This window comes from Natrix helvetica, assembly GCF_964273705.1.
Source record: "Natrix helvetica genome assembly, chromosome: 1".
Taxonomy (NCBI): domain Eukaryota; kingdom Metazoa; phylum Chordata; class Lepidosauria; order Squamata; family Natricidae; genus Natrix; species Natrix helvetica.
In genome coordinates, this window is record NC_138548.1 from 80,193,484 (window position 1) to 80,211,314 (window position 17,831).

Consider the following 17,831-nt stretch of genomic DNA (forward strand, 5'->3'; position numbering starts at 1 on the left):
GTCCATGTTTATAATTTATGTTTTTGCCCTAATTCAGGCAATGTCTGAGCCTTGAAGACAAATGGAGCATGGGCTGTGTATTGAGCATCTAAACAAAGTAGTTCATCATTCAGTTTAAGCGTTCAAGAAGCTAACAATGACTTAGTACTTTTCCAGGTCAAAATGACTTTAGGTTACAAAAAGAATATATCCCTGATCTATCTAAAGATAGTTTAGAAAAGCTTGAAATATATAATACACTAGAATTCCATATCAATGCAAATGCTATAGGCATAATGTCTCCAATGTAGATTTCCTAAGAACATTTTGTTAGACACTGAGATATGGATGCTCAGCTAGAAGGAACATTGGTTACTTTAATTTAGTAGGTATCATTTTATAACAATGATGGAGAACCGATGGCATGTGTGCCGGAAGTGGCACATAGAGCCATCTCTCCAGGCACGACAGCCATCACCCATTGCTCTTCCTGTTTCTGGCATGCATATGCGTGCTGGCCAGCTGGTCTTCGCACATGTGGGAGTGCCGGAAACTGGAAGAGCTGGTGACCGGAAGAGCTTGCCAGGGAACTGCTCTTCTGGTTTCTGGCCGGAAGAGCATGTGCGTGCCAGGGAACTGCTCTTCTGGTTTCCGGCGCTCCCACACATGCATGCTGGGGAGCTGCTCTTCCAGTTTCCAGTGCTCCCACCTGCGTGCATGCGAGCTCCCGTTTTGGCACTCAGTGCTGAAAAGATTCACCAACACTGTCTTAAAATGTTGTCTTTGCTTATCTTGACACTATATAATATTTGTAAATACTCTATTCTTAAAAGTGCTCTTATTCAAATTGAGAAGTATATAATAAAGAGTACTTGGACACATACATTGTGTGGTGTAAATGCTTAATATTAGCATTTATGAATATTAAACTGATCACATTCTGATGGTTTGGGAAAGATGGGAGCAAGTGTTTCATCTCCAGCAAAGCAATGCTAGGTGCCCTAACTAATTGAAAGCTAAGCCTGTACTTTCAAACCCTTTCCCCTAGTCTAATAGGTACAGAGCTGGCTTTACGGGGAGGAAAGGGCACTTCACACATGCATGGGGACCCTTGAGGTTTTATTATCAGTTCATGAACATTAGAGGATGAAACATATTATGAAAAGTGGCTCCTGCATTGTGCTCCAGCCCATTATCGAAATCCTTGTAACAACAAGCTCAAAGTGGCAGCTTAATTTTAAAAATGTAAAGTGAAGTATCAATTAAGTATAAAATATTCCACCCATGAGACACCCAAGATGTCATTACCGAATAAGCAGCATTGTCTTTAAAAATTGCCAGATACTGATAGTGTTCCTGCAGCTGCTAATGGGAATGATTAGTATTGTTAATCCAGTTTTACATAATCTAACCTGATCCAAATTTATATAAATAGATACATAAAATGCCAACCATATTGTTGAATTGGTGGTTTCCATCCCCTTGGAGAAAATAACTATTGAATATAAGTGCCTTCAAAGTGCAAAATTATGCATTGGATTAAATGCAAGATCATATTTTGTGTGTATGTATCAGAGAGAGACAGACAGACAAAAAAGGGAGGGGGTTTTAACATTAGAGTTGTAGCATGTGAGAAATGGTTCTAATCATTACTTTCTCTGTTGCCCAACTGAGCCTTGCACGAAGTATTCTTCTGAAGTTGTTTTTGTCCTGGATGAAAAATATCCTTAAAACTACAGCAATTTTTAATCTGAAGCAGTAGTGTTGTTTCATCATCATCATAATTATTATTACTGGATTGTAATAGAGAGAGCAAACATTTAGCATAAAGCCACAAATGCATTTAACTTAATATATTGGTTGGCTTTGGACACTTGAAATCAGCAAAATGTGCTTCTCAGTCAAGATGTTTTAAAGTGAGCTGGAACTAATGGCAGTGATGTATATCTTCCATATATTCCTGGGACATTTATCTGCCTAAGTTTTCTGAGAGTTCTAGAATAGACCTATGTGAAGATATGACAGCCATGGACCTGACTCAACTGATTCAGAGCCCGACACACGAGGGAGGTCACACCCTGGATCTCGTTTTTGTCTCTGGCCAGTGGTTGAATGATCTGGGAGGAGGAGACTTAACCATCACTCCGCTGTCATGGTCAGACCACTCACTCCTCCGACTTGACTTCCCTGGAGCTACCCCCCGCTGCGGGGAGGCGGAACCGGAAAATACTAGATGGTTCCGCCCCAGGCGCCTGATGGAACCAGATAGGTTCCAGATGGAGCTTGGGCCACCTCCTGTAGCCCTGACCCGCCCTCGGGTAGAGGACCTGGTGGTCGCGTGGAACAACGCGACTACCGGGGCCTTGAACCGGGTGGCGCCTTTGTGGCCTCTCCGGCGGCAACGATCCACCCTGGCCCCTTGGTTTACCGAGGAGCTAAGGGTGATGAAGCGCCGCAAGAGATGCCTAGAGAGTCGTTGGAGATCCTCCCGTTCCGAATTTGACCGAACACAGGTACGAGCCCATTTAAGGACGTACCTTGTGGCATTGAGAGCGGCCAAACGTCAATATTGTGCCGCTCTCATTGCATCCGCGGAGAACCGCCCTGCCGCCCTGTTTCGGGTGTCCTGCTCCCTTCTGTTTCAGAGGCCGCGGGAGGCCCCTTTACAGGGTAGGGCAGAGGAATTTGGGAAATACCTGCAGGATAAAATCGCTCAAATCCGGAAGGACTGGGTCCCTTTCAGTGGCCCAGTGGAGACGTCCGTGGCGAGTCTTGAGAAACCAACCTGGGAAGGGTTTGATTTGGTTGCCATCGAGGATTTGGACAGAGTGCGTGGACGACTGCGACCTACCACATGTTTGCTGGACCCGTGTCCCTCCTGGCTTGTACTGGCATCCTGGGAGGTTACACGCGACTGGCTCCAGGGCCTAGTGAACGCTTCGCTGGGCGAGGGGTCTCTTCCAGCCACCTTGAAAGAGGCGGTGGTGAGACCCTTGCTCAAGAAGCCTTCCCTGGACCCTATGGAGCTGGCCAATTATCGTCCTGTCTCCAACCTTCCCTTTTTGGCGAAGGTTGTAGAGAGTGTGGTGGCTTATCAGTTTCCATGACATCTGGAGGAAAATGATTATCTAGACCCGCGCCAGTCCAGCTTTCGCCCCGGACACAGCACGGAGACGGCCTTGGTCGCGTTGGTGGATGATCTCTGGAGGGCCAGAGATAGGGGTTATTCCTCTATCCTGGTCCTATTAGATCTCTCGGCGGCTTTTGATACCATCGACCATGGTATCCTGTTGCACCGACTGGAGGGGTTGGGGGTCGGGGGCACCGTTCTACGGTGGTTCGGCTCCTACCTCTCCGGCCGGACGCAACGTGTGTTGACAGGGGAGCAGAGGTCGACTCTAAGCCCCCTTATCTGTGGGGTGCCGCAGGGGTCGGTCCTCTCGCCGCTCCTGTTCAACACATATATGAAGCCGCTGGGTGAGATCATCCGTGGTTTTGGGGTGGGATATCATCTGTACGCTGATGATACTCAGCTGTACATTTCCACCCCGAACCACCCCAACGAAGCCGTCGAAGTGATGTCCCGGTGTGTGGAAGCCGTACGGGTCTGGATGGATGACAACCGACTCAGGCTCAACCCTTCCAAGACAGAGTGGCTGTGGCTGCCGGCCCCCCGGTTCAACCAGTTAATTCCATCTCTGGCCATCGGGGGCGTACAACTTGCCCCGGTGGAGCGGGCACGCAATTTGGGCGTCCTCCTGGATGCCCGGCTGTCCATGGATGACCATGTGACGGCCGTGGCAAGGGGGCGTTCCACCAGGTTCGCCTGGTGTGCCAATTGCACCCCCTATTGGACCGGGATGCCTTGCGCACAGTCACTCATGCGCTGGTGACGTCTCGCCTGGACTACTGCAACGCTCTCTACATGGGGCTTCCCTTGAAATGCACTCGGAGACTACAGTTGGTCCAGAACGCGGCCGCGCGAGTAATAATGGGGAGTACAAGGTACTCCCATGTGACACCTTTCCTGCGCGAGCTGCACTGGCTACCTGTGGTCTACCGGGTGCGTTTCAAGGTCTTGATAACGATCTTTAAAGCGCTCCATGGCTCAGGACCTAGATACCTGCGGGATCGTATCCTGCCCCATACATCCCTGCGACCAATCCGCTCGCACAGAGAGGGACTCCTCCAGGTGCCGTCCGCCAGACAATGTCGGGGGGCGGTGTCTAGGAGTAGAGCCTTCTCTGTAGCGGGCCCAGCCCTGTGGAATGACCTTCCCCCGGATATTAGGACTACCTCTGACCTCCGCGCCTTTCGGATAAAGCTCAAGACCCACCTATTCCAAATAGCTGGCCTGGCTCAACCATAGTTCGCTCACTCTGCTCCTGACGGGTTTTTTAATTTTAATTCTGGGGTTTTTAGATTTTACTGTGTTTTAATTGTCTCTATTTATCTGCCTCCCTTCTCCATGTCCATGTCCATGTATTTGTTTATTGTGTATGTGTTGTCTATTTTATATTTTATGTGTTTTCTTGTACGCCGCCCCGAGTCCTTCGGGAGAGGGTGCGGCTAAGAAATAAATTTTATTATTATTATTATTATTATTATTATTATTATTATTATTATTATTATTATTATTATTATATGAAATAATTTGATATAATCTAAATAATTGCTTCTTTGAATACAGACCTCTTACATGTAAATTTTGATTCTACTGGATTACAATATTACTTCTAGAGAACTATTGTACATTATAACATTGCTATCATTTATGGGATGATATTAAAATTTGTATGAAATAGATCCATAAATCATTTTCTATGATCTACAGGCCATATTGGGTTATTACTACAGTAGATAGGTTAAGTTGTTCCTTGATTCTAATGTGTGCCTGTATTTTATTAGTTGAAACATATAGAAAGACTTTCTTTGTTCTTAGATGTCTTCAAAAAGGAATTGCATCTGATAACTTCCTTATTTGATATCATTTGCAATCTGTTCTTAAGAATACCAAGAATGAGTGGGTTTCCCCCCCCATTTTGCCTTCATATTTGATTTATGAGGTAAGAGTATGAATGGACTCTTCTCAACTGATTGATGGATTACCATATTTTCAATCTCCTCCCACTTTCATGAAATTCTAGGAATTGCTAGGACAGTGATGGCTAACCTTTTTGTTGTCGCCTGTCGAAAGTATGCGCACCTGCACCCATAATGCAATGCACACATGACACTCCCCTTGCCCCGTTTTGGGCTTAGTAGGCCTCCCTGCAGCCTCTTGGGACCAAAATGGGCTGTGGGGGAAACTCTACACCCCTCCGTGCTCCTCCCCTCACCCCTGCACATGCGCAACCTGTCTCCCCCATGCGGCCCACCCCCATGCAGCTGGCCGGCAGGAGGCACGTGAGCATGCATGATGGAGCTGAGCTGGGGCAACAGCTCACGTGTCCGCAGAGAGGGCTCTGAGTGCCACCTTTGGCACATGTGCCATAGATTCACCATCATGGTGCTAGGATTTTTTGTTAGAGAGTTCCCTTACCGAAAGCCACAAGAGGGAAATCAGGAGCCTTGGTTGCCTGAAAGTAGGCTCATAGCTCATCGATTCTCCAACTTCTGCAAGAGATTTGCATTTAATTTTAAACTATGGTATTTATTTCTAATGTTGCCAGTCCTTATCAAAATCTGCATATGTACATTTTATGCAAATCTTGTTTGGGAGTGATTGGTGCATATTTTCATTTTGTGGAAAGTATAATGAAAGTGAATACAACTGTGATTAGAGGCATTGTTTTCCACGATGATCAATACTAGTCTGGCATGCAAATACTCCCTTGCTCAATAGAAAGAGTTCCCCATGGAAAGTTCTGTTTTCTCCTTGTTATCTAAATGATCCTGGTTTGTGATCTTGAGTATTATTTACATGCATGCATACATATCTTATTATTTGTCTGAGATCTCATAAAGCTATTTTTCTTCCAGGACTGGGCAGGGCAGAGAAATGATGCTAATTAGCTGGGTTTATGTAACTGCTATATCCTAAAAACTCAAAGGCATTTTTAGAAGACTCTTGCAATAATTAACCCCACCACTGCTAAATACAAGGTCTTCAGTGGAGATTGTAAGATCTATGACATATATACTGTATCCAGGGTAGGAGAACCCACCATTTCTTTATGCATTATGTTCCAGTACTGAATAACTCTGATTGTCTGGAAATTTATCTAAGTGTTTCACCAAAATCTGTTGCCTTGATTTTTCTATCCATTTTAGTCCTGCCTATCTTTGGGAACAAAAGAGAATAAGCCCAGGAGAAAATTGCACATTAATTATATGTATTTATTTATGGTTGTATACACGGCTTTTCTGTTTTATGCTAATAATGCTTAAATGTTTGCACTAAAATATACATGTGTATGTATGTAAACATTTGCACTGTAGAATTAGCTTCTCTGGTTGTGTTTGCTATAAGGTCTGCCCTGAAATGCTGGCAACGATCTTGCAAGTCTGAAAGTTCAATTCCCCCACTATCTTTCTTGCAGCCAAAGAAACTAGGAAGGGTTTCTTATAAGACTCTTGCCCCACTCACTATCCAGCAGCAGTTATGCTGTCTCTTATTTCTTATCATTCTCTTGACATCATTTCCGCTTTGCTCTGCCTCCCAAGGTCATTCCCACATAACATTATACTCCTGCATGTCTTTTCTTTTTCCCTTCTCTTTCTCCTCCTCATCCCAATTTAAATTCAACATCAATTAATACAATAATACAATACAATAGTAGAGTTGGAAGGGACCTTGGAGGTCTTCTAGTCCAACCCCCTGCCTAGGCAGGAAACCCTATACCGTTTCAGACAAATAGCTATCCAACATCTTCTTAAAGACTTCCAGTGTTGGGGCATTCACAACTTCTGGAGGCAAGCTGTTCCACTGATTAATTGTTCTCACTGTCAGGAAATTCCTCCTCAGTTCTAAATTGCTTCTCTCCTTGATTAGTTTCCACCCATTGCTTCTTGTTCTACCCTCAGGTGCTTTGGAGAATAGTTTGACTCCCTCTTCTTTGTGGCGACCTCTGAGATATTGGAATAATGCTATCATGTCTCCCCTAGTCCTTCTTTCTCTTAAGCTAAACATACCCAGTTCCTGCAACCGTTCTTCATATGTTTTAGTCTCCAGTCCCCTAATCACTCCAAGATGTTTATGCCTTTTAATAAAATGCATTTGTTTGAAAAGATGTTAATAGATTCCTTCTGATTTTTGCCAGCATACACAAACCTGATTCCCATAGTTCTCCTATAGTGACACAGCAGTCCTAGGGGCAGCCCCCACAATAAGCTTATTTCAATAAATGTTTGTGTAACCTCTGTGTAAACTCCAAGACTAAATACAGTTTTTTTTACCAACCTTCTAGCTTCGTACCCTCACATAAACCCCAAATATCTTTTTGGATTATTTAAGTGCACACCAATTTTCCACTTTGGATGCAATTGGCTAGTCTTGCCCAGCCTGGGAATGAACACTTAAACTTGCTTCTTGTTTTAAAGTTCTTCAAATCCTCCCTTGGTAAAAATGATATTTTCATATTTTGTGAGTTCCTGGACCACCTAGGAATGACAGAAACTGGGCACTTAAAGCTGCACAAGCACATTTCTGATTACTTACAAACCTATTGGCATTTCAATCAGGGAATTCCAGAAAGAACAGACATTCTGACAGCTCTCCAGAGAAGGGTGATCAGTTGCTTTCTGTGGTTGCAAAATTGACAGCCAAAAGAGCAGGTAAGGCAAACTGCCACTGCTTATGCCCAAAATGCTGTGATAGGTACCATCCTGAAACACGGGCTCATAATATTTAATAGATAAAATAACAAAATGAAGTGCAGAATCATGTTTACACATCAAAAATAAGCAGAGGTGGTACCTTCCAATTTTGCAGGTAGAAAATTGAGGTGAAATAAGACAGAGGCTTGATATTTACTCAGAAGCTCATAAATGGGGAACCATAGCTCTTCCTTTAAGAGAACAGTTAGGCATGTGGAGGATTATTCAGTTTATATCTGGGTAAAGAATTAGAAACAGATAACAGAAGCAAAACCAGTGAAATTATCTGTCATCCATTAACACTTGGATAGCAGCCTGAACCCATTTTTCATTTTAGCTACATAAACAGAGGTGCTGTTTACACTGCTGGAGACTGTTGTCTGTCTATATCTGTTCATCTATCTATCCATCCATCTATCAGATCCAACATATCCCAAGGGTGCTATTATTGGCATATAAAAATCCCAAATACATACTCTAAACTGTCAGCTGAAACAGTTGCGCCCCAGTGCAGTGACTCAGTAACTAATTAACCACTATTAGATAAAGCTATTATCTCTACATCTTTGACTGCATAACCTCTCTCTCTCTTTGTTAGGCAAATGCTTAATAACAATAAATATATGTTTATCATTCTTTCTCCTCACCCTCCCTCTTCACTCTGCCATTGCTCTGATTCTGCTTTTTCTTCCCCATTCCTCACTTCTGTTTCTTCCATCCTTTCCAAACACAGATCCAGATTGTGTGAGAGGATTAATCTGTTCAGATTCTTCACTCTTATAGAATTTCTCAGCAAACAACGAGGGATATTCCAATGTTGGGATGATGCTCTCTCTGGCCCTTTTAAAGTGCTAGCTGACTGTTTCCACAAAATGATGTCAGCTGATTTTCCTAGTCTCTTGGCCCCTGCCATTTCCCTCCCCCCTTTAGATAAGAGGTTAGCTGTCTTGCTCAATGCTTGCTTTGGCTGGGATCCAATGTGCTTAGTCTGGGATCTTTCTTTTTAGTGTCAGGACCTATGAAACATGTACAATGTTGTTTATGAAAGAGTACTTCTGATCTTACACAAAGTATATTTCCCCTCCTATGGAATGGCATGAACCGTCTACCTGGAATTAGAGTTTCTTATCCCTTTGTAGAGGGAGGTTACTATTGAAATAATATGAGTTTGGGGTCATCAGTCTCCTACACTGTTTGTTTTTTTAACAGTGGGTATTTCTTTGGAAAATGACTATTGGTGTTTCTGCCTGGGAAGTTAAATGGGAGAGAGGAGTTGACTATTAATATTAAAAGAGAATTTAAATATGTGCAGTATGTTAAATATGTGTAGTATCAAGTTTTTGATAACCCACAAATTTAACTTAAAGCATATATTTAAACTGAAGGAATGAAAAGCCTAGGCTGTAGCAATGATGCCCACCAGGCAATGGAAAACATTCATGATAGGTGCAGGCTCTTTTTCCCCAGACCTCCACTTTCCTGTTTCGTGCCATCAGAGATGTGTATACAGATATTTGTTGCCTTAGACAGGGGTGTCAAACTAGTGGCCCATGGGCCAGTTGCATCACGCACAGGCCACACCCACCCCAGTTCCGTGAAGTGGGGGAAACATTGCAAAATGACATGTGACGGCAACGTGATGTGGCAAGTTTGACACCCGTGCTTTAGTACAATGTTTCTTAACCTCAGCCTTAAAGTTGCATGTATTCAAGCTCCCAGAATTCTCCAGCCACTATGGTGAGGGAATTCTGGGAGTTGAAATCCACACACAATGCTGATTGGGGAACTGTGGGAGTTGAAGTTCACATCTCATAAAATTGCTGATATTGAGAAACACCTTCTTAGAGATGATATAAGCTTATTATGGATAGCTTTGTCAGGCTCCAAAAACCAAGGAAAATACATTGTAATGCTTCAGAGCAGATTTCTTCATTGATTAGGATTGAGATTGGCAAAATCGGTGGTTACGCCCCTTGGGCTAGGGAATAGGGAATGAGGAAGATAAATTCCTTCCATGGAACACTAGAAGTTAAAAGTGCTGTAAAGCTCTTTCTTTCTCAGGCACAGACAAGGGGAGTTGCACAGCTGAATAGGTTAACTCATCATTTAAACATATGCAAATTTCAAATTGCTCATCACTTAGTACTGATGCAGAGCTAAAAAGAAATAAGCTGAATGCTAAAAGAGCACCCAGTCAAGCTGCATTAAAAGTGCTAAGTGGCAGCTTGGCGTCTTCTCCTGAATTTCCAGGTGATGCATTCAACTTTAATGATTGCTGCCTCTGCACAATCCTCGGGGGCAGTTTGTACAATCAGTGGTTCTAAATAATGGAGCAACTGCTTGGGTGCCAGGTATGGGAGCTAATCTGCATGATAGGTTAAAACAGTTTACGTTAGATAGCAAAACATTAAAATACTATAGCTGTTGTTAAGACAACTAATGGCCCTGACAGATTAACAAATAGACGGAGACATTAGCAATCCTGGAAAAGATCCACTGGTTCATATGTATGAATTGCACTGTGAAGTGGTATATATGCTCCCACAAACAGAGGTGGATATTATACCTGCTTCCAGTGACGTGCGGTGAGGTTTATGGCTGGTGAGGCTGGTGACGTCATCAGGAAGGCGGGGAATGGGACCACGTGTGCTGGAGGCTGAGGCTGCCTCAGCCTTCAGCACACGTGATCCCATTCCCCGCCTTCCTTAGTGTGCTCCACCGACTCACACTCCGCAGTCCTCGAAAGCGACTGGGGAACGACGAGAACCTTCCTGCCTCTGCTGGACTTTGCGCGCTCCTCGCGACTGCATATTGCAGTCGCGAGGAGCGCGCGAAATCCAGCAGAGGCAGGAAGGTTCTCGTCGTTCCCCAGTCGCTTTCGTGGCTTCGTCATCCGGGAGCGCCGACAACATTTCTACCTCCGCAGCTCCCGGGCGTGGCCGGACGGATGTATATAATATTATAATATTATATATATAGTATATAATATTATACTATTATTTTATGAAGAGAGGTGAGGCTCTGCCTCCCCTGCCTCCCCTGACCGCACGTCCCTGCCTGCTTCCAAGTTTACATGGGAATAAGCATTACATTAGCGTATACAGCTGGTAAGTAGCTTTCCATATGAATGCCAATTTATGGGTTTTATGTCAGAACTTTTAATTTTGTAACTATCTTATTTTGATAAAAAATCAAAGTTTCCTGGATAGTTAGTGCAGCCATCTCCACTGCCTGGGAATATAGTTCATCCCTTCAGGGGAAGATAAGGAGTTAAGACCGGTTACTGTGTGACTACAGAGCTTAAAATGCTTCCACGCTTGTTCCCAAAGATTCTTATTTTCATATCTGGTTTCCACCTATTTATTCCCCTGCTTGCCATCCAACGTGGCCAGTGTAAATGGCAGAAGGCCATTGCTGGCATATGACAGCATAGATCTTGTTAGCTGTTGCTCTGTTTTCCCAGAGCATAAAGATAGACAATAAAGTTTATTATCTCATTACACACTGCATTGGTTCATATACAGAAATATCTGCTCGGCTCTATTTATTATGTTTGCATGGATTAGAAATGCCGATTTCTCTCTCCAGCTGTGCACTGGGGCTTGTGCAGAAGAACTTTTCTTTAAGGGAAGAGATTTTGGTGCTAGGAGACAAGTCATCCATATCCTGCAGCATGTGCAATATTAAAAGAATTGTGGTTTCCAATGTGGAAGAATTATTCCTGGGTTGTATGCATTAAAGCACTTCTTTAGGTTTTGTGCACATGAACACACATGCAATGACATCTATTCAATAACCACACAGAACTTAGAGAGATCACTTTTGTGGTGTTGGAAGAAATGTCCTTCTGGGTTCGGCTCCAAGTGGGGAAAAAGACACTGGAGACATGGAGGCTGCTTGGAAAGATGGTTTTAATGGTGGACAGGACCACGTGGCTTGAGTCCTGAACAGAAAAGGTGATCACATACTTCAATGTTGGTGGAGAAGAAGAGAATGCAAAGGAAGAGAAGGGAAGAGAAGAGGCTTGCAGGGCTTTTTATAATCTGTTCTGCCCCACCTATCTGTTTCCTGTTCCTGTGTAAGAAATGTATTCTGATTGGTTGCCAGACTCCCATGGGCCCATGCAAGGGCAACCCTCTAGGGTGAGTTTTGAATCCAGGTTTGATTGAGTTCAGATGCCATGTGGTCAGTTGAGTAAAGGCTTATATTATCCTGCCTTAATCCCATCACTCTGAAGAGGAGAACTCTTTATTATGTAAAGTGGACTAGCTTGGCCTTCTTAATGGCCCATTGACAAAGTGGGGATGGGCCGGAAGCTGCAGGAATTTACTTTGTGTTTAAAATGTGTTTCTCCCTTTTTCATATCCAGGAAAATATAATATTCTGCTTTTTCAATATTTCCTAGGATATTTCATTTTTCTGGGAGAGGGCTGGGTGATAACTTCCTACAGTGGTCTTAAAAATAATCATCTAGCAGGAAGGAGGGGAAATAAGGGGGCATAAGAAGAATGGCATCCGATGCAACCAGCAAAAGCTTGTTGTATAATTTTATTTTATTTATTATTAAATTTAGTCCCAGCCTTTTTATTTCTTCCAGCTCGTAACAATAAAAATAGGGAATATAAAATGGAACAAAATTGCTGCAGTTAACATAAAAACCAAAATTAAAAGCATTAATTAAAACAATTAACAATTAAAAATGTGCTGCACTTTTATCACTTGCTAAATACTGGGAGCCTTGGAAGAAATGCATTCTGAGAGCCTCGCAAGAGAGAAACCTTTCCCACAATCGAGATTGGTTAGCACCTTCACAAGAGCTGTCCTGCCAATCTAAGTCAACTGGCCACATTCAAAGGTTGCAAGATGATTCATAGATAACCAGTTGCTAATTTTTTTAAAACCCTAAAAATCAGCACCTTACCTTGTGCCTGGTGAGCAACTACCTGCCACTGTTGACTTTTCAGTACAGGCATTATAAGATCCTTGCTCCATGCATCACAGCTTGACTGTCACATTTTGCACCAATGGTGATTTTCAGATGTTTTTCAACATAATTCTAATGTAGTTGCACAAAACACACTGAAATATTAGAGACGTATTGGTAGCTGTTGCTAAATCCATCTGGCTCAGGAAAGATTGAAATTGGCACCCTGGATATTTGGGCAAAACCTTCCCAACATAGAATAATAGAGTCAAAAGTCAGCTCTTTATTTGCTCATACCATATAGACAGAATATTGCCAGATTAAATCCATACTTCTCTAACCCTAACAGAGTATATCCAAGGAATGGCTACCCTAAATATCTTCCTCTTTCGCCAGTCTAGCTCCAAGCTATGTTGTCTTTTGTCTCACCCCTCCTTGGAGTGTGCTCTCTCTCCTTCCTGTCTCTTCACTGTAGGCCATCACACCACTTTCAGTGTATTTTAATTTGTGATTATATATATATAATATATATATTATATATATATAATTTTGCTTTTACTGTTAATCTCTTTGCCAGCTATAAGTTTTTGAAAAAGCTTAATACACAAATACTAATCATTAATATTAGACTAATATCAGTAATTATGATAGATTAATAGAGAACATATAGAGTAAATAACAGATTATAGTTGCAATGTTGCTTTCCTAATATTAATAGGCATCTACAGGAAACTTCTGGACCCAGACTACCACTTTTAATTCTATACATTAGACGTTCACATAGATGGAGGAATTTCTCTGTGGAAAAGAAAGTGTCTTTTTCTAAACCATCACTTACCAATAATTATTCAGATTGAGCTGAAGAGGATCCCTGCTTGATAACAAGATCACAGCTATTTCAATAGGATGCCATTGCCTAGGTGGTGCATTCTTTATAAATTAGATGTAATGCTATTGACCTATCAACACCATTTACTGTTATCACAGTTAGAGAAGCCCTTTTCCCCATGTTATTTTTCAGAATCAAGTGTGCCACTTAGTGGCTGTTGATATGTACAGCCAAAGAAATATTTCTTCTCTTCGCAAGAAAAAAGTGACATAGCCAGAAGCAGTTCCTATAGAAACAGGCTGGTTTGAAATTTGTGGCTGGAACTTTCTATGTGTAGAGCTTGAATTTACTCAGCACAATGAAATCCACAGGCACCTGTCCTTTACAACACAGGGACCTCCAGAAATGTTAAAAACACAAAGGGACATGTGGCCATTCATGGTGGACTTGGGAGAAAATAAAAAAAGGACACAAATGAATATGGCAATGCAGAGAGTTTTAAAAATTAATATATGAATGAAAACCAGATAATCAACTAGCAAAGAATCACAAAAAATGGTTTTATATATGGGAACTGCAGTGAGGTTAGTATATGCAGAAAAATGGAAGAATACAAAAATTCCCAGAATGGAGGAATGGGCCATGAAGATGATGGCGGAGCTTGCAGAAATGGCTAAATTGATTTGTTTGATTAAAGGAGGGAACAGTTATTTTAAAAAAACCTGGAAACCTTTTATGAACTTCTTGCTGAAAATGAATTAAAAATTAACTGGTGATTTCAGGATTCAATGTTTAAAAATGATTGTTTATGGGAAAAAGAGAATCAAGATATCTAATTTGGGAAGGTGGAGAAAGTAATTATCTTGTCTATAACCACTCAAAGATTCAAAGATTCTTTTTTTAGATACATTTTCTTTCTTGTTTGTCTTTTGCAACTTTTTCTTTTATTCTTTCGTATTTTTTTCTTTTTTTCTGCTTATGTTGTGGTTTTTTAAAATCTTGCATGGAATTTTCTTTCAGCAAATATATATTTATATATAATTTGTGTGTGTGTGTAGCTGGCCTACTTTATATAAAATAGGGACTTGCTACCTATTTTGGTTTTTTTTAATGTTCTTCAGTGAATGGGCCTATCCACTCTGGGACCATTGTGGTAGGCAGGGGTCTTTCTCTCTTGCGAGCAGAAGCTGCTCAGAGTCATTCCTTAAGCTCATGTCCCAAGGGTGTATGAATCTTTGTCATGCAACCTTAGTCTCTGGTTTTCAGGAGCTTAATTATGGGGTGCTAGTTGTTTTGATGCCCAAGTTTCTGATGAAGGGGGAATAAAAGTTGACCATCTAAAAATACCCTCCAACTGGCTATCTCTCTGTTCTGGAAAACCTTGTCTAATTCAAATTCTTAATTCTTAAGTCACAATTGGACCAAATTCCCCCAAATGAGCAGTGAAAGCTCATGTGTGATGGAAGATTGCTACTCTCCTCTTTTGTATTTCTTTATTACTGCCATTTCCTGCTCCAGAAAATGAAGAAGCCTCTGCCTTGTGCAAGCTGTTTTGTGGCTTAAGGTCTCACCCTGCAATATTATTCTGTAGTTTTATTTGGTTATTACTATTTGGTTTCACACGTATAATCAACATTGAGATCAATTATGAACACATAGATGTGGTCTATGGTAATAGTTGCGTAAGATGAAATTGAAGTTAATCAGGTCCCATGACTTGAGCACAGCTGTATGTATGTATCTACAGCCTTGTAGATGGCCAGAAGGTAATTATTGAGAAGTTAAAGAACATTAGATTCATGGCCAGAGATACACACACATGCACATACATATAGTGAACATATAGACTTAAAGAGAGAGAGAACCATCTCATCAATAAATAATGGATCCTTTTGATGATTTGATTGATTTCCATTTAGCGCCCAGCAGCTATTAAAAATACATATTTAGACAGTTTTTAGGAATGCATCATTAAATCTACCCTACTCAGGTATTTAGCCAGCCTGCAAAATCTACTCAGTTCATGATTAAGAGCTGTACTCTATATATCCATTTTCTGCTCAGAGAGGTAGCCTGCTTTTAAAAAAAACAGGATGTGCAGAACCTAATGTAGAGTTCACTAGTTCTCTTGCATTGTAATATATTTTATTCCATGATAACAGCAGGACGTCCTATTCAGTAAGCAGCTTAAAGAAGCTTGTAGTTTGGGCAAAAACAAAATAAAAACCACACTCTTAATTTTTTTTTCTTCCTTTCAATAATGTCTGCTTTTCAGATACTGCCTGGACAAGTTTCAGCACTTTTTTGGCAAGGTTTTTTAGAAGTGGTTTTGCCATTGCCTCCTTCCTAGGGCTGAGATTGAGTGACTGGCCCAAGGTCTCTCAATGTGTCTAACGTGGGACTAGAACTCACTGTCTCCTCTAGCCTGATGCCTTAACCACCACACCAAATTGGCTCCTACTATTACTTAGTAAAAGGTAAAGGTTCCCCTTGCACATATGTGTTAGTCGTTCCTGACTCTAGGGGGCAGTGCTCCTTTCAAAGCAGAAGAGCCAGTGCTATCCAAAGATATCTCCGTGGTCACATGGCCGGCATGACTAAATGCCAAAGGCACATAGAACGCTGTTACCTTCCCACCATAGGTGGTCCTTATTTTTCTACTTGCATTTTTACATTCTTTCACACTGCCAGGTTGGCAGAAGCTGGGACAAGTAACGGGACTTCGAACACAGTAATAATTTTACTTAGTAAGAGCTCCTTAATCATTAAATTCAAGACCTTCATAATACAGCATATTAATAGATTGGTATAGAAACCTACGGTATTTCATTTCTATACATAGGATTCTGTGCATCTGTTCATTGACTGACAGCTGAATGTGAAAGTTCTGAATACTTCACTTCTGGTAACACCTTCACTAGTGCAGATTATTACTGTGTTCGACGTGGTGGAAAACAACATCAGAGAGGAAGGTGGGAATGAGTGCGTTTTGGATACTCAGTGATGTAAATTGAATACCTTTAGATAAGCTCTAGAAAGAGAATTATTGTTTTTGTTCAATCATTTGGTCACTTCCAATTTTTTGTGATGAAATCTATATAATTTTTACCTGGATTGTCTGTCAGTAATTGCATCCTGAATTTTTATAAGCTTGTAAATTACTGGGAGTATCCAGCCAGCTTCTCTCCTATCAGCTTCTTTTTCTGTCTGGGTCTTCTCCAAAGAGTCTTGCCTTTCCATTAAGTCTCTAAAAATTTATGTTTTAGCTTCATTATTAGTGTTTCAGTGAGCTGCCTTGTTCCACTTCATCTAGTATTGAATGATTCATTCTTCTTGTATTCCAAAATATTTCAACCATTTTCTCCAGCTTTGAGAGCCATATCTTACATTCATGAAAAGATGTATCTTTGTTGGAAGAATAACATCTCTGCACTTTAATATTTTGCCCAACTGTTGTTTTCTTTATCCTAAATTGCTTACACCTCTTTATTTCATAGCTACAGTCACCACTCCTGTGAATTTTCCCAGTAGGGTGTTGCGTGTCATCCGTCACCTAGCACTATAGTGTCAGTCATTTTATATTTTCTACCCTTGTGTGTTTTCTTGGTAAAAATACAGCAGTGATTTATCGTTGCCTTTTGTGTGGGATAAATTGATGCTTTTGCCATTGTCATTAAAGTGATTATCTGTTACAGCATCTCCCTATATCACTGCTGCCCAATACAGATGTCTGTTTACTTTAGCTCAACAGCTGACCCACGAAATTTGGGGGACTCTCCTAGCACACACTCTGGCATTTTTCACTCATCCCACACCATGACTATGATGGGGCAGGGCAGCAGGACATGGAGGGCATCATGATGCCCTCCTCAATATGTCTTCTGCCTTCCCCAAAGACAAAGCTCACCTGCAAGTTACCTTTAGTCTTCACTAAGAAGAATATTCCTAATCTAAATAATACTCCATATTATTTCAATCCCAAAAGAAGCACTATTATTTGTTATCCTTGTGTCAGATGGTTGCTTTAGAAACCCACCATGCAAGTTTCTAGCTCAGGTTAGAGGTGTTGGTGTGCATTCTGTCAGGTGTGTGAAAAAAAAGCACATTGATTTTCCTGCAAACCATGTCTTTTGTGACATCAGTCCGCCTCATCTCTCTCAGGAAGAAATGTGGTAGATGTGATCTGAGGTTAGAAGGAGGAGGAGGAGGAGGAGGAGGTGCTTGTAGGTTTAAAGACTAATGAGCCAGCTCCTTTGGATGAATACCAGAGGTTCTGTTCTA

The 17,831-nt window shown here is 41.6% G+C and overlaps 1 protein-coding gene across 4 annotated transcripts in view; it reads left to right on the plus strand.

The window, feature by feature from the left end:
• Window positions 1-17,831, plus strand: part of CHRM4 (cholinergic receptor muscarinic 4) — a 61,319-nt gene that overhangs the window by 25,458 nt on the left and 18,030 nt on the right. Inside the window, exon 1 of one of the 4 annotated variants that reach the window (XM_081937241.1) lies at window positions 7,676-7,755. The exons of the other annotated variants lie outside the window; for them this stretch is intronic. The gene's annotated coding sequence lies outside the window, so the exon portion shown is untranslated. Of the gene's footprint in view, window positions 1-7,675; window positions 7,756-17,831 lie in introns of those variants that run through there. 4 annotated transcript variants of the gene reach the window in all.